The following is a 26,518-nucleotide window of genomic DNA, read 5'->3' as shown; positions in this document are numbered from 1 at the left end:
CTTTTAATCCTTTCCTAGAGATGTCCTCTCAACAGTTGGATGCCTTAACATATGGATTCTAATCAATCATACATTATAATTTCTTGAAACTTTATTACATGACTGATAAAAATAATAAAATACGCTAACATAAAAAATGGAGCCACGACCACAAATAAGTCACATTTCAAACCAGAAATGAGCAGTAATTGTTCTTATTGCTGCCATGACAGGAATATTGTGTTAGAAGCCCTGAAGTTCTCTACAATCCTTTAAGGCACATTTGGGAATATCCTCCTAATTATCTAGCTCTGATTCTTAAGCACCCCTGCATTCATATGACTTTAAAGATGAGAAGCAGTGTGGCTTTATATACACAACCAACAATGTAACTTATCTTCCAAATTAAAAAAAGGGGAGGTTCTGAAAAATAAGACAGTGTTGTAAATTCACAAGGTATGCTATCAGTTATGCTATAATTAGCTGTTCCAGTTTTACTGGACCAACTTTAACTTAATGAAACTCAGTTGAGGAAGAGAGAGAGTTATCTAACCACTTAAGTTATTTAAAGAATACATACAACATACACATAAACTAAGCCTTAAAAAGTACTTTATTAATACACACACATTATTTTGACAGTTAATATTTGGTCTTTTTTTATACTAAATATGAGACATTTTCTTTGGACCATGGTTCTTTATAAATGTATGTATATAATTGTCTACCAGTTTCGCAGCTTGAAATTAAAGGATTTTAATTTCAAGCTGGTTCAATAAAATTCAAAGAAAATGTCCCACACACACATTATATTGATAGAAGTATTTGTACACCTAGTTGTGGTAAAAAAAAAGAGTTTTAATTACATATCTAGTACAGAGTGGGACGACCTTTAGCCTGAATGACAACTACCCTTCAGGGAATGTTTCAATCAATTTCTGATACATCGCAACAGAATATTCTTCCATTCTTCACACAAAGCTATTCTCTCATTGCTGATGACAGTTGCTATGGTTTGGATTCAGCATTCTGATTCATCCCAAAGATGTTTGATAGGGTGTTCCAGGTTGACTGTGAGGTCTGCTGCTGATGACGCATGGAATGGTTGAACATTCTGAGACAGAGCTTGTTAATCTTGGTCAGTCCAACACTTCAATGTTGTGTTGGACTGGCCAAGTACAAACATGCAAGGATCACTGCTGAATTATTTCCCTAGCATCGAAAGCATGAAATTGTCCAGGGTATCCCAACAGCCATCAGACATCATAGTTTTGGGCATGTCCACCAATGGACAAAGCCATACACCCATACCATTACCAAATCTCTACCAAACTTAACAGTTGGAATGATGTAGTCCTGTTGTTCCCCAGGTAATCTCCAGACATGACCACCAGAGTGAAACATTCAAAAGTGTGATTCTTCCAGTCGAGGAATGTGCAAAAGACATGAGTCCAAAAGTCGTTTGGTGTTGAGTGGGGGTTGATGTGTGGCTTGTTCGCAGTAGCTCTGTCATGATAACCAAAAGGTATGCAGTTCTCTGCAGACAGTTCTAGTGCTGGCAGATGTCCCTGCAGCATTTTACAGGTTGACTGCGATGTCTGCTGCTGATGATGCATGGAATGCTTGAACATTCCGAGACAGAGCTTGTTAATCTTGGTCAGTGAGTTGGTGGCCAGGGATGTAGCACCAGCAGGTAGCACCACCCGTTGATGGTGCTACCTGCTGTGGTAGCACTATCAACTGTTCATCTACAAATGACATCGAATGATATAAACAATGGTGGATTTCGGTATACTAAGACAGTTAACAATGTCGTGGACAGAAAGACTACTGATGTGACACCAAACCACCATCCCATGTTGGAAGTCTGTCAGTTCAGTTGAACACAACATCTTAACATCAAGCACAGTGAAAAACATGCAGCACATTCCACCTTTTATTACTAGACTTATGTAGACATTCCCTGAATATTTGCATGTGGTAGGATCCGAAATTTGCATGGCATATAAGGTATCCAAATACTTTTGTTAACACAGTGAGTGTGTGTATATTATTAATCAAGTACTTTATATTGTTAGGCTTAATTTATATATATATATATATTACAACAATATATCTAGAACATGAAAGAAATTCTGATTGGAAAAACTTGCATCAAATAATGTCTTGCACATCCATAACATTTTTGGATGTACATCAAAGTGTTAGGTAGTAGATGATTTTTACTGTGAAACATAGATTACTATCTTACTTACTGAAGGAATGAAGCCCCTTGAAAAAGTATTATGCTTTTGTCTCTGATGCAGCATTCAAATGTATCTTTTAGAACACTCGTGGTACTAATGGGCTATATACTACTAATCTGCTATGAGATTATCCTTCAAGTATTACTTACGAAGGCTGAAACTTTGTAAATAGTAAATGAATATTTTACTACTATCAAACTTTTGGATAATGGATAAAATATAGTAACTCACCAATAAATATTACAATTATACAGGTATTAACTTGAAATAATCCAGTGTGTTCAGCAAATACTATGAAGGAGATATTTCTAACCTAGAAATAAGATTGAATACTTGCATGGAAATTCAATTTACACATTTATAAACTTTGTTAGAAAGTTACACAAGATGTAAGAAATTCAAAAAGTTCATTATAAATAATTGAATAAATATATAAATTTTAATATTATTGAGTTTTCTACTTTGTTGAAGTATAAATTAAAAATATCAAGAAATTATATTCACAATTTAATCCTTTGTCCACGTTTAAGTAAACAAAGTTTGCCCATGAAATACCCTTCACCACTTTTTTTTAATTTCTTGGCATCTTTAATTTAAAATTTTAATAATTCATTCATTTAGATAGAAGAGGAGAGAATGAGAACAGTAAAAGAGAGGGAATGAGAGAGAGTTGTATGAATGATAGAAGAGGTGAGAATAGGAAAAGTGGAAGAGAGGGAATCAGTGTCAGATACAGGAATGATAGAAAAGGAAAGAATGGAAACAGCAGGAGAGAAGGAAGAAGAGGAATATAGGGAGCACAGGGATAGAGTGATGTCAGGAAGGCAGGTAAGTGGGTGAGCACAGAGAGAAAGTGTTACAGGAGAGAGAGAGTGAGGGTTGCATGTGAGCAATTAAGGAATAAGGTGGTAAGAGATGTAATGTATGGGGACTCAATGATCCGTGGTGTTCAAGATAGTATGCGTGAGGAGTGTTTGCCAGGAGGAATGATAGAAAGTGTGGCTATGGCAATTAAGAGATGTGAAAGGGTGGATGAGATGATTTTGATGGTAGGAACAAATGACTTGAGTGGTAATGTAAGTAGGGCAGCGAGAAATATGAGATTCTTGCTTGAGGGTGTACGAAAGAAGACACAGAGAGAAGAGATAGTGTGTGTTGCCTAGGTATGATAGTGATGAGCTGAGCAGAAGAGCAGTGATATTGAATGGCATAATAGCGAGAATGTGTCAGAAGAGAGGATTGGATGTGGAATACTTGGAGAGAACTCTCAAACGCACTACAACTTAGGCAACATGTAACAGAGTGAACAAGAGGTTCAAGAGTTTTGGATTTGGTTAAAGCATCAGAAATGCTGATAATAACTGAGATGACATCTCTCCCACTGGTTGAAGAGAGTGACCATATGATTTTGACTTGGAAAATGAATAGACATGCAGGAGTATCAAAGAGAGGGGAATGTATGTGGAATTATAAAGCAGGTCATTATAATAGTCTAAGACGTCAACTTGGAGAAATTTTGTGGAGAGAGGAATTGGAAGGCCGGGATATCATTAGTGCTTGGGAAATTATGAAGGAATATTTGTTAGCAGCAATTGAAAGCTGTATTCCACGAGTGAAGAGGACACAATCTGGAGTAAAGTGGATGACAAACAATATTAAACAGGAACTGCATGTGTAAAAGAGGCTATGGAAGAGATATAAGGAGACAGGGGAAGAGAGGATGCATGAAGAATATAAGACATAGGCTAGGAGAGTGACTAGTATGGCAAGGAAGGCGAAACAGGAAATATGAGAAAAGATTTGCCCTTAGATCCAAGGAAAATACTAGGGAATTTTTTGACTATGTGGCCAGTGGGAGGAGAAATGACTGAAAGAATGACATTGTGGGATAAAAATGGGAATAGAGTGACTGATGCAGAGGACATAGTGGAATTGTTCAATGAACACTTTATTATCATCCTGGAGGAGTCAATTTGAATACAAGAGTGATAGGGCAAGTTCGAGGTTTAGAGGTGCAGGAGGAGAGTGTATTCCAAATACTGAGTACTGTGGATGTCAGTAAAGCTGTGGGGCTGAATGGTATTTCACCACGAGTTTTGAGAGAATGTGCTAGGAAACTGACATTGCCTTTGACCTGGCTTTTCAGTGAAAGTCTGGCTGCGGGAAAGGTGCCCAGGGAATGGAAGGAGGGTAAGATAGTGCCATTGCATAAGGGCAGTAGCAGACTGGAAGTGTCTAATTATAGGCAGTTTGTGTGTCATCAGTAGTTAAGATCTTGGAGAAAGTAATGAGGGACCCTACAGCATTGGCCAGATGAGGGTAATGTTATCTGTGAGAGTCAACATGGATTTGTGAAGGGGCAATCTTGTTTTATCAATATGCTAGCCTTTATAATAAAGTAACAAACAGCAGTAGATGAGAGAAAGGCATATATTACCATTTTCCTAGACTTAGAAAAGGCATTTGACAGGGTGCCACATGATAAGCTGATATTCAAGTTGCAGCACATGGGTTTGGATGTCAGATTGGTTAACTGGATTCAGGATTGGCTGTCCAATAGGTATCAAAGAGTTGTGTATGGTGGAGCAATATCAAAGAGGCAGAAGGTTACACGTGGGTTTCTACAGGGCTCAGTAACGGGACCTATATTGTTTAACCTTTATATCAATGACATTGTGCATCGATTGCAAGGGGATATTCAGTTGTTTGCGGATGATGCGAAGTTGGGAAGGGTTATTAGTAATAGTGCAGATGCGGTAGCCATGCGAGAGGATTTGAATAAGCTAGATAGATGGGCAAATGAATGGGGGGTGTCGGTTTAATGCAGCAAAATGTAAGGTCTTGAGGTTTGGGACACATTGATGGGACGCTGCATAGTTATGTTTTTTGTCGTCGAGTCTGCGCCATTGTTACGTTTCTACCCTTTTACATTGTTATATCTTTTATCTTTATCCCTTTATATTATTCTTTGCGTGATTTACTTTCTTATATATACTTTGGCTTATTTGCTATCTTTAACTTCATGTATCCCTAAGTCGTCTATCTTACTTGAATTTGTGATCTTATTGCTTATCTAACAAATTTCTCAATTTTGGGCCCCCCAGAAATACCTGTTCCCTGATCACTATAAGCTATCCTTATTCACTCAGGCAAATTTATTTACTGCACCAGCCTGGGCCTTAAGGGTAGAGTTAACTCAGCCTAAGGATAGTTATATCATTTACTAAAATTCAGAAGCCTTAGGTTTTCTAGTTTATTTGCAGTTGTGCCCCTTTTCTCTCTTAATTGGGATATCCCCGCTCACATATATGATCACAGGTTCGAAATTTTATGAAGGGTCAGGGTCAGTCAGCATGGTCAGAAATACAGGCTTGAAAGGTATCAAACAGTTTTAATGAATTCATTATTTAATATAATACAGGAACAAAACAATTATTAATACTAAGTTAAACTCTTACTTTCTTCTCACTCTCTTGTTCTTAAAAATAAACATTGATTTTTAAATCTTTACAATTCAATTTTCTCAACTTATTTGTCATTTTAGTTTACAACTCATTAGGCCAGCTAGGCATTTAGCACATTAATATTTTCCCTCGAGTGGATCACAACAAAATATCTAATAAACTAATAGTTCTTAAAATTCAGTCCAAAGGTATAGAGTTATTCACATAAATTTCAATTCTTCATACTTCCTTCTATCACAAATTCGAAATACACTCTTTTCCATACTGTTAGTCAATTTCTCTAAAAGGGGCTAGAGCATACGAAAGTACTTATCTACACTGTTTCGGTTTCTCTCGGGGTTCTCGCCGTCCTTCCTTCTTTGTGAAGATTCTGGTTATCTTGATTCTACCGCCACGTGGGATTCACATGCTCTTCCTGAATCGGGCGCTGTTTCTTTGCTATGGATTACGCCAACGTTTTCCTCATTGACGGCCTACATTTGATCTTGCGGTGTTCTCTGGCAGTGCCATGCTGGAACCTCTTGAAGGTCAGCTTTTAAAAATAAGAACTAAACCACGATGAACACTTGAAGCACACGGTGAGGGTACAGGAACAAAAAAAAAAATGGGGTGGTTTCAATTCAGTGTTGCAGGTTTTATATGCTCCCCAAGAGCGCCCGCCACCTTTCCAAGTTTGATTTCTCCTATCATCCTGCCGATTGGTCCCCGACTGGATGACCTCACTGATCCTTATAAGAGGCTTTCTAATTCCAGGAATGTATGCATCATGAAATTTTCTCAGATGTAACACCCACGGGCGCTTACGCTGCTCTTGTAGCGTTTGGGCAGCCTTTGCCCCATCCTGCCGAATTATTGGCATTCTTTTACGTGTAGAATATTACTGAAAATTACTCATACAATTGCCCCTTTTATTGACTTACAGTTACATTTGATATATAGATACTTTAACTTTATTTTAAACAGTTCTAAATTTAGTTTGCAAGATGTTATTTCCTTCAAAAACATAGTTACACTGTGCTAAATGATAAGTATGCTTAAATTATGGTTATTTTCTGTTAGACTCTGCAATGGTGACGTCATGTAGAATGAGGTCGCCTGTTTCAGATCTAACAATACTCTATGAGAGGAGTTAAACTGGAGGAAGTAGGGGAGACAAGAGATATGAGGTTGATGATTGATAGAAACCTGAAATTTAGGGGACAAATTGCAAAGGCAGCAAAGGTAAGACAGAGGATTGCTGCAATAATGAGGACACTGACCTGCAGAGATAAAAAGATTATCATTCAGTTATATAAGACTCTGATCAGACCACATTTAGACTATTGTTCTCAGATCTGGTCCACAGGATTTGAAGAGGATAAATTAACTGTGGAAAGGGTACAGAGGCGGATAACAAAGATGGTTTCAGGACTGTACAATGTTAGTTATGAGGATCGGCTGGGGGAGTGTGGCCTGCAGAGTTTGGTGGATAGAAGGAGAGGTGATATGATCGAGACTTTTAAACTGTTGAGAGGTGGTTACAGGGTCGACAGTGGGGAGTTCTTTCACTTGGTTGAACAGTGGGAAGGAGTCATGACAAGGGGCCATACCTGGAAGTTACAAAAGGAAACTGTGAGAAAGAGGGTGAGGAGTGGTTTCTTTGCATGGAGGATGGTTGAACCATGGAATGCATTACCTAATGGAGTGGTGGGAGCAAGAACGGTCAATGCGTTTAAGGAGTGGTATGATAGACTTTATGTTTCCTAAGATGGACCTCCCTCGATGAGTCTTGATAGACTTGTGTTTCTTAGAAAGGACTTCCAACAATGAGTCTTTTGACTCCATCGTGGAGGCCTGAATAATAATAATTCATTAGACCTTCTTAAGAATATGACATTTACAATTCTCGAGTTGTTGTTTTTTTTCCCACTTCTTTTTACTGTCACTTTGTGGAAAATGCAGTTCAAAGTCTAACAATTTTGAATTCATAATTAATTTCTTATCAACAATTTTCTTCCAAATTGATCTTATCTGATTAACTTATCTGAATAGGGGATCATTCCTGGAAATTGAGGGCATGAGGACTAGATTTTTTGCTTGGATAGTTGTCAGCCTTGGAGATGAAATTATTATAAAAATCAACTAACGTCTTTTATTCTCCCTTAGGAAGCAGACATGGCCATTTTAGCCCTATCTAACTTTTGGAGACTGGGGGGGGGGGGGGCATTCAATCTCAACAGGTAGCCAATCAGAGATAGCTGGTCCAGGACTATCACTAGTTATACACAGCATCTGGTGAAGATAGGCAGCTGACAAGTGCTGTGATTGGAAGTTTTTCCACTTGGATATACTATAAATTAAAGATACCAAGAAATTATATACTTGGTTTAATCCTTTATCCATGTGTAAGCAAGTATCCAAGTTACCCCAGTCCTGAAAATAATTCTGGTGCAAACTTTGCTTGCTTACACTTGGATAAAGGATTAACCAAATATATAATTTCTTGGTATCTTTAATTTAAAGCGCTGTCATCTCGTGGTCCCTGATTCTAACACTATGTTTAGTGTCTAAAAATAGCAGGTTCTACAGTCAATTTTTTTTATGCGATGAAAACTTAGTTTCTGGGAGAAAAAACTTGCCCGTGAACAGAGCTCAACTAAATTTGGGAACTGATCAAAAATGACACATGCCACTTCCATTGAGTTACACAGGCTCTTATTATTATTGTACCATGTAATCCTAAGACTCACTGGAAGACCCAAACTATCAACATAATATCTATGATACTTCTCCATGAAACCATTAATAAAGTACTCACAATTTACTAAAGCAACCCATTCCATTCATTCACCATTCTCCAAGCAAAAAATCTAGTTCTGATGCCCTTGCTAACCATGCTCTTACCCAACTTCCAGAGATGACCCTTTATTCTATTTCATCTACCCAAGTGCTGAAGCATTTTCCCTGCAATCCTATAAAAGCCTTTAACTTAAATGTTTCTATCATATCTCTCCCCTTTTTTGCCTATCAACCAACTTTTGGAATCCACAAAACCTCAATCTATCCTTGTAGGAAGCATTCTGCAGACCACTCACAATCTTGGTCACTTGCCTCTGGATCCTCTTCATCACTTCCTCATCCAAGAAATCCAAGTGACCGGACCTACGAACAGTAATTCAGATGTGATCATGTCAAGACTTTATAAAGAGGAATGATAACTCTCTTATCTCTGCTTGTTAGTATATTCTTCAATAATGAAGTAATTCTGTAAACCCTGGCTACTTGAGCAATATGCCCTTCAAACTTCAGCTCACTATCTACTACAACCCCCAAATTCCTGGCTTCATCAATTTCTTGGTGTACAGTTCTCTCAATGTGATACACGGTTTATAATTTTTGTATCCCAAAATGCAGACTTCACATAACTTCACACTTTTCTACTTTAAATTGACATCCATTACATTTTGCACATACTGTCACAGTCTACTTAAATCATCCTGCAAGTTCTCTATATATGACCTTCATTAGCTATTACCCTACCAACTTTACATAATCAGCAAACAACTGAATATTTCTCTTCAAAGTATTTCCTGTATCATTCATGTACAAATTAAACAGCAGTGGTCCAAGCACAAAGCCCTGTGGCACACCACTAGTCACCTGCCTTTTCCTGGATTCTGCTCTTCCATATACTACTTTTTGGTATCTGTCTATCATCCATCCTTTTATCCATATCACCAGTTTCCTATCCATCCCTATTTGTTGCAGTTTGCTTAACAGAGTTCCATGTGGTATCCTATCAAGTACCTTTGCAAAATCCAGCAGTATCATCATATAGCCATTCTCTTTATCCAACTCAGTTGTCACTCTATTATAAAAAGTTAGTAGATAACTAAGACATCACTGACCCTTCATAAAACCATACTGCCCTCATAGAGGATCATATTCTTAACCACCCATTCCTGAATCCTCTTTCTGAACAATTTTTCCAGTACTTTTACCACTTATGAGATACTAATAGCCATATAAAGCAGGGGTGTCAAACTGCAGCCCATGGGCTGCATGTGGCCCATAAAGCAATTTCTTGCAGCCCACGACGCCTCAAGGAAAGGTTAAAAAAAAGGATGGTTGCTTTTTATAATAAAACAGAAATACCGTATTGACTCTAATATAACTAGCCCTCACATATGACTTGCACCCCTGATTTTACTTTACGAAAAAAATAAATTAAAAAGTATTGCATATACATCACACACGAAAATAAAGTTTAACCACTTTCACGTCGGGGCAATAACTCGCTCCCTGCAGTAAACAACCAGCCCTCCCCAACTGCTGCTATACTGCAGATGCAAGAAAGCCAAGTAGTTTTATTGTACCACTGAATAAAGTACAGAGACATTTGCTCTGTGTAATATATTTCTCAACATGTGTAATATCTTTCTTTAATGCAATTAGAGATAACTGGGATAAAAATGGCACTAACTAATGAATCACATGTCCCCCTCCCACATTAACCATGCTGTTTAGACTCAAGCAAAACCAAATGTTGCACCAGCAAACAGTATCCAACTAAAAACAATAGTTTTTAGTCAGATGTGTGTGAGTGTGCACACTAACTCAAATGCAAAGCTGCAATAAAATTAGTAAATGTGTTACTAATTTTATTGTTATGGTAGTTTTAGATGGAATTTGATTTAAGAGAATTAGCGTTTCAACTCAAAAATTGTCGGCTTGACTATGTTTTGGTAACGCGATCTTTTGTTAATACCGCATCAATCATATGCACATCCTCAGCTGTTCTATCTCTATTGGCCTACCATTGCTGCCTATTTCACGCTCTGCTTTCACTTCTCATTAGACATTCGTGAAGGGTTGTTCATCACTTATCTAAAATCTTGTAAATCACTTGTAATTTTTACTTGGAATAATGGGAAAGAAGATGCTATTTGGGTAGATGACTGACAATGCACACAAGGAAACCGCTTGAGGCTGGAAGTAGCAATAACGAATAGGAGATTATTGGTAAGTCATCCCCGTTTTCAGTTTTTTCCTGAAAACTTTAGTTTCCAAAAATCCCTGTATATATCTCGCACCACGATTTTTTAGCTTTAATTTTCGGGAAAAAAGTGCAAGTTATATTCAAGTAAATACGGTATCGATTTACTTGTTTTCATACAAAATTTATAGTTACAATATGGATGCAACGACCTGTTATAATATAATTGCAATAATAAAAATTTATATCGATTTAAGAGAATTAAAAAAAGATTAAAAAAAGGATGGTTGCTTTTTATAATAAATAAAAATACACAATGTTAGATCCAATCCTAATCAATCATAAACTATATTTATGCTCTCATTGTTAATGTATAGCATGCTGCTGAAATTGAATAGCGTGCTGAAAAAATTGAATTCTATTGGCTACCAACTGTTCAAGTGACGCACAGCATACGTGCTCATGTGAATCCAGGGTATGAGTTTATAATTGCCTGCTACAGTCAATCAGTATCAGTGATCTTTGAAGTCAGTGCACCAAACACGATTCAACAACAACCTAGCAGTGAGAGAATCCCTTTTTTATTATTTTTTATTTGCAATAGTCTTGTGCACTGGTTTGTGCATTTTTATTCAAACATTTTTATAAAAATTGTTATTAATAATATAATTATTAACCCAGGCAATATCGCTTTCTAAGACAACAAGAAAAAGAAAAATTGCTGATTAGGGGAGAAAATTTCAAGAAAAATGGGAATTGAATTACTTCTGCGCTGAAACAAAGGACAAAATTGTGTGCATTATTTGTAACGAAACAATTAGTGTCGCAAAAGAATATAATATAAAAAGGCACTACGATAAAATTCAAAAGAACAATATTCACGCTTTGAGGGTAAATTGAGAGAAGAAAAATTAATTCACTTCAAAGTCAACAACAAATATTTTCAAAAATTATGAAAGACAATGAATCAGCATTGAATGAGCCAGTTATGAAATTAGCTATTTATTGGCGAAACATTTCAAAACCTTTTAGTGACAGTTCCTTGGTTAAGGAGTGTATGATAAAAGCAACCAAAAACGTATGTCCCAAAAATGTGCAAGTATTTTGCGATATTTTTTTGTCCAGAAATACTGTGATCGAAAGAATAACCGAAATGGCAGATAATCTCGTGACCAGTTGCAAAAAAATCTGCAAATGTACAGTGTTTTTCAATTGCACTTCACGAAAGTTTCGATATTCACGACGTGGCTCAAGTTACTCTGTTTCTTCGGGCTTGTGACGACAATATGAATATTACTGAAGCGTTCTTGGAAATGATTCCCATCCATGGAACCACTACAGGGGAAGACAATTTTGATGCAGTGTGGAGCATTTTGGAAAAATACCAACTTCCTCTGAACAGGCTCGTAGCAGTGACAACCGATGGTGCTCCAGCAATGACAGGCAAAAATAAAGATTTTGTATCAAGACTTGCAACAAAGTTAAAGAAAATGTATCCAGACATTCCAAAACTGCAATCTTTCCACTGCATTATTCATCAGCAGATCCTGTGCTCCAAAGTATTGGAAATGAGCTGTGTATTCAAGCCTCTGACAAATACTGTGAACTTCATCCGATCCAGAGGCCTCAATCACCACCAGTTTGCACCATTTTTTAAAGACTTGGAGAGTGAATTTGAAAGGCTACCTTATTACACAGAGATTCATTGGTTATCTTGTTATAAGGGTCTAAAAAGCTTTTTTTAAACTTTTAGAGGAGATCAAATTGTTCCTAGAAATGAAAAATCATGATGTTGCATTTCTTAATGATCAGACATGGGTACAAGATCTAGCATTCTTAGTTGATATTACAGGACATCTGAATGATTTAAATGCCAAACTTCAGGGGAAAGATCAGTTAATAACACACATGTACGAGGTGGTATCAAAACGTTTCGAGACTAGGTTTGTAACATTCCAACAGATGGCAGCACAAGGCTGCACGCACAGTCACAGAGAGCACCTATCTTCATAAGTCAGTGTGCCAAAAGACATCGTCCTGTGTACATCAGGAGCTGTGCAACTGATGCTATTCTGACCACCTGTGTTACCACATCTGCAATTTCATCATGGACAGCAAGTTAGAACAAAGAGCAAACGTGAAATTCGAGGATCATTACCGGTGACGAAACTGGGGTGTACGGGTATGACCCTGAGACGAAGCAACGGTCTTCACAGTGAAGAGCCCATCATCTCCACGACCGAAAAAGGTGAGGTCATGGAGATGATGGGTCCGCAGCTCGACCAAGTGCATGCTCATTGTCTTTTTCGACATTCGCGGCATTGTGCATTGAGAATTCGTCCTCAGGGGCCACACCGTCAATAGCGAGTTGTACTGCCAGGTTTTAAGGCGTCTGAGGGAGGACATTTGCTGAAAGCGACCAGATCTGTGGCGCGCAAAAAACAACATGATCTCACTTCCGCACACACCCTACTCGCCAGATTTGGCTCCTGCAGACTTTGCCCTCTTCCTGAAGATGAAGATCCAGCTCCAAGGTCACCGTTTTGACACCGCTGCAGAGATCCAGCGCAAATCGCAGAAGCTGCTTGACATGGTTCGAAAAGAAGACTTCCAGGACATATTCCAGAATATGGCAAGAATGCTGGGAGCACTGTATTCATATGCAAAGGGACTATTTTGAAGGTGATAGTGTGTAAACGAAGATAAATAAAGTAATTTCTCGTAAACAGAGCTAGTCTCAAAACTTTTTGATACCACCTCGTATGATGCACTGGCAAGTTTTAGATGTAAATTAGTTTTGTTTCAAAATCATTTAAAAGAGAATATTCTAAATTATTTTCCTATGTATGAACAGTTGAATAATAGAAATCAAAGTTTTACCTTTTCTCAATATTGTCCCAAAATAGATTAAAGAAGAATTTGATAGGCGATTTAAAGATTTTAAGGAGCAAGAAGTTTTTTCGCTTTTTACGGATCCTTTTTCCTTTAATTTTGAAAAAGCTCCTATTTGTATTCAAATTGAACTTATTGATTTCCAAAATGAATTCATTCTAAAAGCAAAATACCAAGAAGTTGGTGTTCCAAAAATATACAGTTATTTAGGTCAAAAATATCCGGAAATAAAAGTTTGCAGCAAATATTCTGTTATTTTGGAAGCACCTATTTATGTGAACAGTTATTCTCGTGTATGAAAGGTAACAAAACAGCCCACAGATCAAGATTAACCAACGTCAATCTTTCTGCCATAATGAAGGTCGTATGCTCACAATCTTTGAGTCCAAATTTTGGCAAGCTGGTTAGCAATAAACGTTGTCAAGTGTTGAGAAAAAAATAAAATACTACAATTAAATAACTTAAAATTACTATAATTATATTATGCAAGTATATATATTTTAACCCGAAAATATTATAATTTTTCCCAAAAATATTTTCATTAACATTTAAAAAATTCTCCAAAATGTAGGACCCCCCCCCCCAAAAAAAGGAGTATTTTATTGCAACACAAACACAAAAAATTTCAAACTAACAGGAGGCTCTGTAAATTTTTATGATGGTTATTAATGAGAGTTTACACTTTTTTTAGACTATAAATATTTGATTTATTCCAATAATATTTAATTTCAGTTTAATTTGGTTTAAATTCTATTATTGTAAATATTAATATAATAAAAAAATATTCTTTATTTTTTTTTGAAAAAAATATTCTTTATTTTTTTTTGAGTTGTCATAATCATTATACCATTATTTTATGTCTTATAATGACCTAGAATAAATAAAACTTTTGTTATAAATTTTTCAATTTATTTATACTCATTCTTTCACTTCCCTTCGATTCTAATTTTTTAGTCGAAAATTTTTTGCGGCTCACTTGAGATACAGTTTTATAGCAAATGGCCCGTGGTAAAATTGAGTTTGATACTCCTGATATAAAGTGACAAGCCAAACTAAAAAAAGGTTGCTCCATAACATAAAAGCTTGGATTATCACTTTACATCAAAGAATACTATATAACAGGTTTATAATTTGCTACCACAGACTTTGATCCTCCTTTATGCAAAGGAATTTTGCCCTCCCTCTACTCTTGAAACTTTGCCAGAGATGAGACTTAAACAGTGTAGTCAAAGGCACTGCCAGTTCCTCTCTCATAAAATGCAAGCCAATATCCCATTCAATTCCACAGCAGTATTTGCATTCAGATTCTGCAATATACTAAATACCTCCAATTCTTCAACCTCTGTTCTCAGATCTGTATATGTCACTTCTATCATAGCAATATCTTCACTTGGATATTACACACTTGCAAAATGATCACTCAGTAGCTCAACAATTTTGCCTGCCTTCATTACCTCACTACCATCTGCACTTGTTAAAGTTATCCTTCCATAGTCATTCTTCCTCCTACTTGCTACATAATGAAGAAAACTCTTTGGGATTTCCTTTTGCCTATTTCGCTAATTTCTTATCATAAATCTGATTTTGCCTTCTTTAGCATGCTGGTCACTATTCTCCTTATATATCTTTCACAACATTTTCTGTCTCTGCAGCTCATTCTTAATAATACTATACCACTCATTCATCTTACTCCTACACGATTTACATTCCTGACATTGGGTATACAGTGCAATCTTGATTCCTCCATATAACCTTTGACTATTTCCCCCCCATGTATTGTGAACATCCTTCACTTGCAGATCATTATGCCATTGTACTACTTCAAGCTACCTCCTAAGTGTATCATAATCATAAATTAAAGATACAAGCAATTATATACTTTGTTTAATCCTCTATCCAAGTGTAAGCAAACAAGTTTGCACCTGAATTATTTTCAGGACTGGAGCAACTCGTATACAGAAGATTATGACTTCACATCACTTGCCTTAGTATCCCATAATGCAAAGCACATATCCTTATAGGTATGAATAATGCTATGCATTATGGGAAGGTCATTACCCAGACCGGTTTTGACCTTTATTGAGGTCTCATCAGTGGGAGCCAGACCCGAAGGTGATAGCAAGCTTCAAGTAAAGCAGAAGTCATATTTTCATATACTTCCAACAACAGAATATGAAAGCAAAATGCATGCACTGCTCCAAGACCAGTCTACATATCAAATCATAGATCGAGATCCCACCAACTCACAAAAGAATAAGGTGTGCAAGTTACTGAACAAAATCACTTCCTGGCCTAAAGAAATTGTCAAAAAACTCAAACCCATGCATGTTAAAGCACCCAGAATATATGGTGCTCCTAAAATACACAAACAAGGTACACCTTTACGTCCTATTGTAGATAGTATAAACAGTCCTACATATAAACTAGCTAAACATTTAGCAAAATTACTAACCACTTACACAAACAATTGACCCTCTTTTGTTAAAAATTCTACCCACCTAAAAAGTATTTTAGAAAACCACACCTTAAATAGTTCAGACCTAATGGCGAGTTTTGATATCACCTCATTATTCACTAATGTACCACTGACTGAAACACTTAACTTACTAAATTCACAATTTCCCCCAGATATATTTCAGCTATTTAAATTCACAGTACAGGCAGGTTATTTTACATGGAAAGGGAAAATATACAAACAATTAGATGGGACAGCTATGGGTTCACCCCTTTCTCCCCCCCCTTAGCCAATTTTTCCAACATCTGGAAAAATTAGCTATTAACACAGCCACTCTCAAACCTAGTCTCTGGCTACGCTATGTTGACGATGTGTTTGCTATTTGGCCACATGGCCCAGACACATTGAATACATTTTTAGTGCATCTAAATAGCCAGCACCCTAAAATCCACTTTACAATGGAACTAGAAGCCAATGACTGCCTGCCCTTCTTGGACACACCGATCACACGTCTTCCAGAAGGTTCCTTATCATTTTTGGTTTATAGAAAACCCACACATAAAGGGAGATACTTACACAAAGAATCACCCTTCTCAACAATATGGTATCTTAAAAACACTAACCCATAGAGCTAGAGCAATCTGTTCCAATGACATTGCTCTCACTGCTGAACTTTCTCACCTACATCAAACCTTCTTAATCAATGGTTATAATCCCCACAAAATAGATAACATACTAAATGCTACCCATAAATCCCCTCTATCTACCACAGAAGACTACAACAAAACCATCACCATCCCATACATTAAAGGCACATCTGAAAAGATATCTAGGGTGCTTAACAAACACCAACTACGCACAGTATTTAAACCTTATATAAAATTAGCAACTCTCATCCATTCACCTAAGGACAAATGCACTCCTTTATCACATCCAGGTGTCTATGAAGTGCCCTGTTCTTGCCATCAAGCCTACTACGGACAGACAGGAAGAAATGTGGACATCCGCCTCAGTGAACACAAAAAATATATCCGACACTTTCGCTATGGTAAGTCGGGTCTGGCAGACCATGCTTTGGATACCCCTGCACACAGGATCAATTGGAAAGAAACAAAATTAATGCACAGAAGCTTCTACAAGTCAGAGAGGTTGTTCCTGGAATCAACAGAAGCCTTAAAACATACTCCAAATCTTAACAAGTATGGCTGTATAAATCTACCAAGATTTGGGAGACAGTCATCCTAAGACCAATTTAATATTTTTTAATTTATATTTTTTCAATTTGAATTTTTTTGACTACTATTTCAAAACTTTTTTTTTTTTTTAAACCTAGATGGTGCCATATTAAGACTTGTGTTGTGTTGCACGCTGCAATCACTTATACTAGCCCCCACTGTTACACCGGTTTGTGGTTGTCTTACATTTGTAACAAACTTTGTGTTGTGTGCTCTGAAGATGCTGGATATAATACCAGCGAAATATTAGCTTTAAGTTAATAAATAGTTATTTTCTTAACCATCTGTGTTCTTATTATACCGTGAAACCTATTACAACTTTTCAAAAACTATCTCTAATCCAGAGTATTTTAATAATAAGGTGTGACATCTTTTGGCAACTTGTATATGAAAATATGACTTCTGCTTTACTTCAACCTTGGCATCACCTCTGGTTCTGGCTCCCACTGATGAGACCTCCATAAAGGTCAAAACCAGTTTGGGTTGTGACCCCTCCCATAATGCATAGTATTATACATACCCGTAAGGATAGGTGCTTTGCATTATGGGATACTAAGGCAAGTGATGTGAAGTCATGAGCTTCTATATATGAGTTGCCACAGTCCTGAAAATAATTCAGGTGCAAACTTGTTTGCTTACACTTGGATAAAGGAATTAAACCAAGCATATAATTGCTTGGTATCTTTAATTCATAGTACAATCAAGTGGAAAAACTTCCAACAACTATGTATGATAATCACTTACTTCATAGTTCTTCACTGGAATTTCCACATGTTTTGCTACCTCCCAAAAGACCACATGATCACTTTCCCCATATGAGGCAATGTAGCTGCTTCAGTTATGAGCAGGTCTTCTGATCCTATAACAAGATCCAACGCTCTCATACCACGAGTTCCTTCCATCACATCCTGCTTCAAGTAATCATCTCTCAGTAAGAGTGCGTAATTCCATTTCCTTCTTCAATTGTGATCTTTCCTCCTTCCAGTCTATGTCTCCGAAGTTGAAGATTACTCAACTTACACTCGTACTAATCTGTTGATGCATGTCTTCCACATTATCCCTGATGTCTCATTTGGCAAATAGTAGCAACCAATTTTATATTTTGTCTTATTGGCCTCAATTGCATATCATACTGACTCAAAAGAACTAACATCTGCATGACTGACTCCTACTCTCGTTGGATGCAATTAATCTGCAACAACAGCAGTACTCCTTCCCCCTCCTCTTGTCTACTCTATCTTCCCTGAAAATACTAAATTCATTACATTCTATCCCTGTAACTACATCATCTGCTGTTAGCCAAGTCTCACTAACGCTTATAATGTTTGGCGAAGTTGCACTAACCAATGCCAAAAAACTTATTCCTGATGCTTCTAGCATTGGTATATAGAAACTACAGCATCCTCTCAAGCCCCCAACCACATTTACAGACTGAATTGACTATCTATCCCATTCGATATTGTTGCCTGAGAGACTAAATTCCTCATTTTGTGTTCATTCAAACACACTCATTTGCTTCATGAATGTCTTCACACCTACACACACACACACCTTCATTCACCCTAATTTCTTTTAGTTTCCTTGACAACTCTTGTAAACTCAAGTGAACAAGGGTGTTTCTAGACACTGAACTCCAAATCCATTTAAATGCAGTCCATCAGCATTGTATAAATCTTCATGTCCATCAAAGTCAGGATAGGTCCACAACCTGCATATTAATTCATTAGTTATCATCACCCTCCTTTTCAGTTTGACTATCAGAGAATGACAGCAGATTCACAAGGTTCACCTTCGCATGCTTCTCTTCTGCTTCTTCCAATAACTCTTTCACATCTTCCCTCATACAATACTTCTCATCTCAGGTCATTAGTTCCATCCAAAACAATCACTTCCTTCACCTTCCCTTTAAAATTCTAAAATCATTACTAATATTATTAATTTTCACACCAAGGAAACAAAAATCTGCTTATGCTCTTTCTCTCGTTTATTCTTACAATTTTCTTTTTAGTTTTGGACCTCTTGCTTTTTTTCTGTTCTCAGTTCAACTAATCTCTTACTCCTTTCTTATATAATCCGACGAACAGGATAAAGGCCGATAGTTGAGGGAATAGACAGCCCTAATTATCACCTAGCCAAGAAATTAGCATCGACACTCAAGGAGTTGGTAGGTCATTCCCCCTACTATATAAAGAACACACAACACTTTTAAAAAAAAATTAAAAACATAGTACTTGGCAAAGATGTTTTATTAGTCAGTTCTGACGTTTCTGCCCTTTTCACAAATGTCCCAATCAATGACACCGTCTCTTACAGAACAAATTTCCACCTGACATTACGGCTCTCTTTGGCCATGTGCTACGTTCCGGTTACTTCGTATGGCAAAATAATTTTTACCTACAAAAAGAAGGTATGGCCATGGGCTCACCACTATCTCCCCACAATTGCTAACTTTTATATGGAAGCTTTTGAGCAATGTGCTCTAGATTCCTTTACTTTAAAATCTACAGTTTGGCTTAGATATGGTGACGATGTTTTCGTTATCTGGCCACACAGCTGCCAAATGTTAAACACATTCCTTAGCCATCTGAACAAACAACATGAATGCATACAATTTACTATTGAAATTGAAAATCAGAACTCACTTTCCTGAATACACTGGTCACACGTATTCCCACAGGCAGTCTTTCCTTCACTGTTTACCGCAAACCTACACATACTGACCAATGTATACATACTAACTTATATCACCACCCTTTTCAAAAACTTGGAGTCATTACACCCTCAAAAACAGAGCTATAACAATTTGCTCTAATGAACAAGCTCTTAAACAAGAATTACAAACTATTAGCAATACATTTATAAATAATGGATATAGCAAATATGCACAAAATGCAGGCAGTGGGAGGAAATTAATGAATTAGATATTTCGATAACAGACCTAGTTGCTTCAGGGACGGGAAATGAATGTCAGGAGACGAGTAGTGTGATAGGAGAGAATGACGAATGAAGTATGAATGAGAAAATAAGAGTCGGGAGTGTGAAAGGTTTGAATAACTGTGAAGTTTATGTGGTTCTGATTGGGTAAATGAATAGCGAGTAAGAGTGACTAAATTGCAGAGAGAGAGAGATGAGCTGAAAGAGGAGATGGAATGTCTTGTGAACTAGATGAGAAGTATGAAAGATGAGATTAGGAGAATGGAAGAGATGTATGCAAGGCGAATCGGAGTAGGAGTGAGAGAAAGTTTTGGGAATGATAGAAGAGGAGAGCATAGAATCAGTAGGAGAGAGGGAATGAGAGAGGGGTTTTGGAATGATAGAAGAGGAGAGAATGGAAACAGTAGAAGAGAGGAAATGAGAGAGTTATAGTGAACAATAGAAGGGGAGAGAATAGGATAAGTGGAAGAGAGAGAATGAGAGGGAGGTATGGGAATGATAGAAGAGGAGAGAATGGGAACAGCAGAAGAGAGGGAATGAGAGAGAGAAGTGACTGAAAGGAGAGAAGAGAATAGGAACAGTGAAAGAGAGGGAATGAGAGACTTATGGGAATGATAAGAGGAGAGAATGGAAACAGCAGGTGAGAGGGAATGAGAAGAATGCAAGGGAGCACTGGAACCAGGGACAGAGTGATGTCAGGAAGGCAGGTAAGTAGGGGAAGAAAGAGAGAGTGAGGGATTCATGGGAGCAATCGAGGAACAGGGTGGCAAAAGGTGTAATGTATGGGGGGACTCAATGATCCGTGGTATGCAAGATAGGATGAGTGAGGTGTGTTTGCCTGGAGGAACAATAGAAAGTGTGACTATGGCAATTAAGAGGGAGTGAAAGGGTGGATGAGATGATTGCGATGGTAGGAACAAATGACTTGAGAGGTAATGTAAATTGGTCAGTGAGAGATATGAGATTCTTGCTTGAGGTAGTACGAAAGAAGATGCAGAGATGAAAGATAGTATGCATGTTGCCTAGGTATGATAGTGACGAGATGAGCAGAAGAGCAGTAATATTGAATAACGTAATAGCTAGAACGTGTCAAAAGAGAGGATTGAAATATGCGGATGCTTGGAGGGCATTTGAGCACAAAGAAGAACTGTATGCAAGAGACCGCTTACATTTGAATGAGGAAGGGCGTAGGCATCTGGAGAGATTGCTGTTCTGAAAGAGTCAGTGTGTCAATGCAGGGAAACTAGAATGCCCAAGGTGGATAGTAGCAGGGGTGGCCTCTTGTGGGAATGGGTACTTGGGAGAAGTGGGAGGACATCAGGTAACGCTGAGCCCAGTGGAGTCTAGAGTGGATAATGCTGGGCATAGAAACAGTGGCATTTTTATGCTTTATACTAATGTCAGGAGTATCCGGAATAAAGAAAGGGAATTGGTGGTGCTGATAGGATCAGCCTGGCCAAAGATTATTGGGATCACTGAGACGTGGTCGACAGAAGAGGATATAATAACAGAAATAGAAGTAGCAGGGGTATAGCATTTTTCGGCAGGATAGGAAGGGAAAATGTGGTGGTGGAGCACTGCTTATGATAAGTGACGACTTATGTCCTCTAATAGTGGAGGCTTTGGAAGGCGGTGACACTAATGATTTTGAAAGCAATGGTGTGAGGTAGAGATGGGCAAGATGGGATATTTGGTGGGGTGTTGCTACAGACCAAGGAACACAGAGGGTGGGGACCAGGAGATGTTTAGACAGTTGAGCTTGGCAGGTGCAAGAAGAATGATTGTTATGGGAGATATTAACTATAGCAGTATAAATTAGGGAGAGGAAGATGCAGTCAGCAATAAGGGAATGGAATTTCTAGAATTCTTGAGGGACAAATGTCTTAGGCAACATGTAATGGTGGAAACAAGAGGTTTTGGATTTGGTCATAGCATCAGAAGAGTTGATAATAACTGAGATGAAATCTCTCTCACCAGTTGGAGAGAGTGACCGTGCGGTTTTGACTTGGCCGATGAATAGACATGCAGGAGTATCAAAGAGAAGGAAACATGTGGAATTATAAGGCAGGTGATTATAACAGTATTAGACATCAACTTCAGGAAGTTTCATGGCGGGAGGAATTGGAAGGCCGGGATATCATTAGTGCTTAGGAAATTGTGAAGAAATATTTGTTAGCAGCAATTGAAAGCTGTGTTCCACAAGTGAAGAAGAGGACACAATTTGGTGTAAAGTGGATGACAAACAATATTAAACAGGAACTGCATGTGTAAAAGAGGCTATGGAAGAGATAGAAGGAGACAGGTGAAGAGCAGATGCGTGAAGAATATAACACATAGGCCAGTAGAGTGACTAGTATGGAAAGGAAGGTGAAACTGGAATATGAGAAGAGATTGGCCCTAAGATCCAAAGAAAATCCTAGGGAATTTTTTAGCTATTTGACCAGTAGGAGGAGAAATGATCGTGGAAGAATGACATTGTGGGAAAAAAAATGGGAATAGTGTGACTGATGCAGAGGACATAGTGGAATTGTTCAATGAACACTTTATTGGTGTATTTCATCCTGGAGGAGTAAATTTTAATACTAGAGGGATAGGGCGGGTTCGAGGTTTAGAGGCGTAGGAGGAGGACGTGTTCAAATACTGACTACTCTGGATGTCATTAAAGCTGTGGGACTGGATGGTATTTCACCACGGGTTTTGAGAGAATGTGCTAAGGAACTGACGCCTACTTTGACCTGGCTTTTCAATAAAAGTCTGGCTACAGGAAAGGTGCCCAGGGAATGGAAGGAGGGTAAGATAGTGCCACTGCATAAGGGCAATAGCAGACTGGAAGTGTCTAATTATAGGCCACTTTGTGTGTCATCAGTAGTTAAGATCTTGGAGAAATTATTGAGGTTCCATATACAGCATTGGGCAGATGATGGTAATGTTATCTTTGAGAGTCAACATGGATTTGTGAAGGGAGTGCTCTTGTTTTAGTAATATGCTAGACTTTTATAATAAAGTAACAAAGAGCAGTAGATGAGGGAAAGGCATATACTGCCATTTTATTGGATTTAGCGAAGGCATTTGACAGGGTGCCACATGATAAGCTGATATTTCAGTTGCAGCACATGGATATGGATGTCAGGTTGGTTAACTGGATTCAGGATTGGCTGTCCGATAGGTATCAGAGAGTTGTGTATAGTGAGCCAGTTTCGAGGTAGAGAGTTACAAGCGGGGTCACACAGGGACCAGTACTGGGACCTGTATTGTTTAACCTTTATATCAATGACATTGTTAGTGAATTGTATAGGCATAGTTAGTTGTTTGCAGATGATGTGAAGCTGGGAAGGGTTATTAGTAATAGTGCAGATGTAGCAGTCCTGCAAGAGGACTTGAATAAGCTATACAGATGGGTAAATGAATGGGGGTATCGGTTTAATGCAGCAAAATGTAAGTTCTTGAAGTTTGGGACACATCGATGGGACGCTGCATACGCTATTGGAGGAGCTATACTGGAGGAAGTAGGAGAGATGAGAGATCTTGGATTGACAGAAACCTGAAATTCATGGGACATATTGCAAAGGTGGTGAAGGTAACACAAAGGATTGCTGCAATAATGAGAAGGACGCTGACCTGCAGAGATAAAAGAGTTATCATTCCAGTGTATAAGATCCTTATCAGACCACACTTTGACTATTGTTTTCAGATTTGCTCTCCAGGATTTGAAAGGAATAAATTTACTGTAGAAAGGGTACAAAGGCAGATAACAAAGATAGTTTCAGGACTGTACAATGTTAGTTATGAGGATCAGCTGAGGGAACGTGGACAGCAGAGTTTGGTGGATAGAAGGAGAGGTGATATGATTGAGACTTTTAAAGGGTGGAGAGGTGGCTACAGGGCTGACATTGGGGAGTTCTTTCGCTTGGTTGAACAGCGGGAAGGAGTGATGACAAGGGGCCATCCCTGGAAATTACGAAAGGAAACTGTGAGCAAGAGGGTGAGAAGTGGTTTCTTTTCAGGAGGGTGGTTGATCCATGGAATGCATTGCCTGATAGAGTGGTGAGAGCAGGAACGATCAATGAGTTTAACGAGTGGTATGATTGACTTTGTGTTTCCTAGGAGGAACCTCGCACGATGAGTCTTGATAGACTTGTGTTTCCTAGGAAGGCCCTCCCGCGATGAGTCTTTTGACTCCTTGGAGGCCTAAATAATAATAATAATAATAAAAATACTATTAATAAAGTTCTTCATAAAACTTCATCAAAAAATAATATTGATTACAGTAAAATCATCGCTATCCCATATGTTAAAGGATTATCAGAAAAAATTAATAGAATTCTGCACCATTATAATCTTAATGCCACTTTTAAACCACCTATAAAACTAAAAAAACATATTCAACTCCTCTAAGGATCCCCTCTCCCCACTGACTCACCCTGGAGTTTATTGTATCTACTGCACCTGTAACTTACCTTATATTGGGGAAACTGAACATACAATCCCTACCCATAAAAAAAGAACACAAATGAAACATTAAGTTTAATAATTCTGGTGAAGCAAGCCTCTCAAGATCATGCTCTTAACACCCTATACCAAACTGAATGGAAAAGTACTTGTTCTTTACATCATATAAAAAACTGGTGTGAACAGAAATTTAAAGCCTGTGAAATTTTGATTAACTGACCTAATCTTAACAATAATGGTGGCATAAATATCCCAAAAATTTGGTTGGCACTGATTTAGCTCACTTAGTTGAAGTTTTCCAAACAAATCCTGACTTTAGGACTCTAAGCAATTTTTCAGCTTTTATTGGCCACCATCCATACTGGTTTGTTTTAATTTATATGTATACTTATACGAGTAAAAATAAAAATAAAAAAAATTTTTTAAATAATAAAAAAAATATATATATACATATATATACAGGGTGTTCGGGATAAATTTGACATATTTATAATTAATTATATTTTTCCGTAAGTTACATGTATTAACACACACTTCTCTTCATTTAAAAGTTTGGACCCTTCTTCATTCATATACAAGATGTCAGAAAGGATGGATAGCTGGAACCCACCTGAATCATGGAAGAGAATAACTTGTATCATGATGATTCGTGCCCGCCATCAAAATAAGGATATTACGACTGCTGCCCAATGCTCCCTGAATACAGTAAAAACAATCAGGCATGAACTAGAGACTTGCAATGGTGACTACGAGGATGTAGCAAGAAGAAAGATCCCTAGCAGACGATCTGATTGCGTTCGTACAGCAGAATTCCTCGCAAATCTGCAGGAACAGGTGTTGAAGAACCCTGGCATTGGAATTCGGGCTTTGTTCGTGGAGTTGCTAACTGTAGTCAAGCCCTGGATAACAAGGGTAGCCAATGGTAGGCCGTATGTATGGCAGCAGGATTCGGCCCCTTGCCACACCTCTGGGAAAAGTCAAAAATGGTTGTCTGAAAATTTCTACGACTTCACCAGTCCAAATGTTTGGCCTCCAAACTCCCCAGACCTTAACCCCATGGATTATTTTGTATGGGGCGCAGTTGAAAAAGACACCAATCGCACCTCCAGTAATACAAAAGCCCAGTTAATGGATAAAATTAAAACAGTTTTTGCGGCCCTTCCCAGGGAGACTGTAGCATCAGCTTGTTCGAGGTTCCGAAGCAGAATTGAAGCTGTGATCGATGCTAATGGTGGTTATTTTGAGTAAATCTTGTTGATAGTATTGTAATTAACTCTGCCTGTAATGTTTTTTTGTCAATTCATTAAATTTAATAGATACAAAGAAGATTTTCTTTTTCCTTACGAAACTGTCAAATTTATCCCGAACACCCTGTATATACACACACATTTTTTTTGTGTGTGCAAACATGTTCCTCTGTAGCTCAATTTAATTTTGTAACCTAATAGATAATAATAATGATAATAATAACTAAAACAACATAACAGGACTCTAGCTTTGATAGTAAGCAATTTTTTTTCCACCAGAGGTCAGGCTAGTAGTTTTAATGGTTGACTAAATCAATATAACTTCAGCATATCACGTAGATTGTAATGCAGCTTGTTTCTTGGATGATCTTAATGTTTAGGTCGAAACATCGAGTGATTATTTTGGTTTATATTAAAATGAAGTTTTAACTCTAACATGATAGTTGTTTCCATACTCCTTCACAGGATGAATCTCATGCTTCATCCTGTGAAGCACTACATGCAGGTGAACTATTTCTTTATTAAGATCTTATACTTTCTCCTAAACTTCTGGCACCACAACTTTCACAGATGCTATCTTACTGTCACTTTCAATCCTCATTTATAATCTTTCACATTTCTTTCACCATCATTTAAACCTGG

General features: G+C 37.7%; 1 protein-coding gene across 5 annotated transcripts in view; it reads right to left on the bottom strand.

Moving 5' to 3' along the window:
* LOC150097825 (CUE domain-containing protein 2) overlaps positions 1-26,518 on the bottom strand; it is a 408,650-nt gene that overhangs the window by 365,029 nt on the left and 17,103 nt on the right. For 4 of the 5 annotated variants that reach the window (XM_090406327.1, XM_090406324.1, XM_090406326.1 and 1 more), the window contains exon 2: positions 2,457-2,538. The gene's annotated coding sequence lies outside the window, so the exon portion shown is untranslated. Of the gene's footprint in view, positions 1-2,456; positions 2,539-4,662; positions 4,975-26,518 lie in introns of those variants that run through there. The other variant, XM_090406325.1, reaches the window with a different exon arrangement.

The sequence above is a fragment of the Typopeltis vanoorti genome, chromosome 16, assembly GCF_054136105.1.
Source record: "Typopeltis vanoorti isolate ZY-2024b chromosome 16, IOZ_Tvanoo_1.0, whole genome shotgun sequence".
Classification (NCBI taxonomy): Eukaryota; Metazoa; Arthropoda; class Arachnida; order Uropygi; family Thelyphonidae; genus Typopeltis; species Typopeltis vanoorti.
This window is presented reverse-complemented; position numbering and strand designations above follow the sequence as displayed.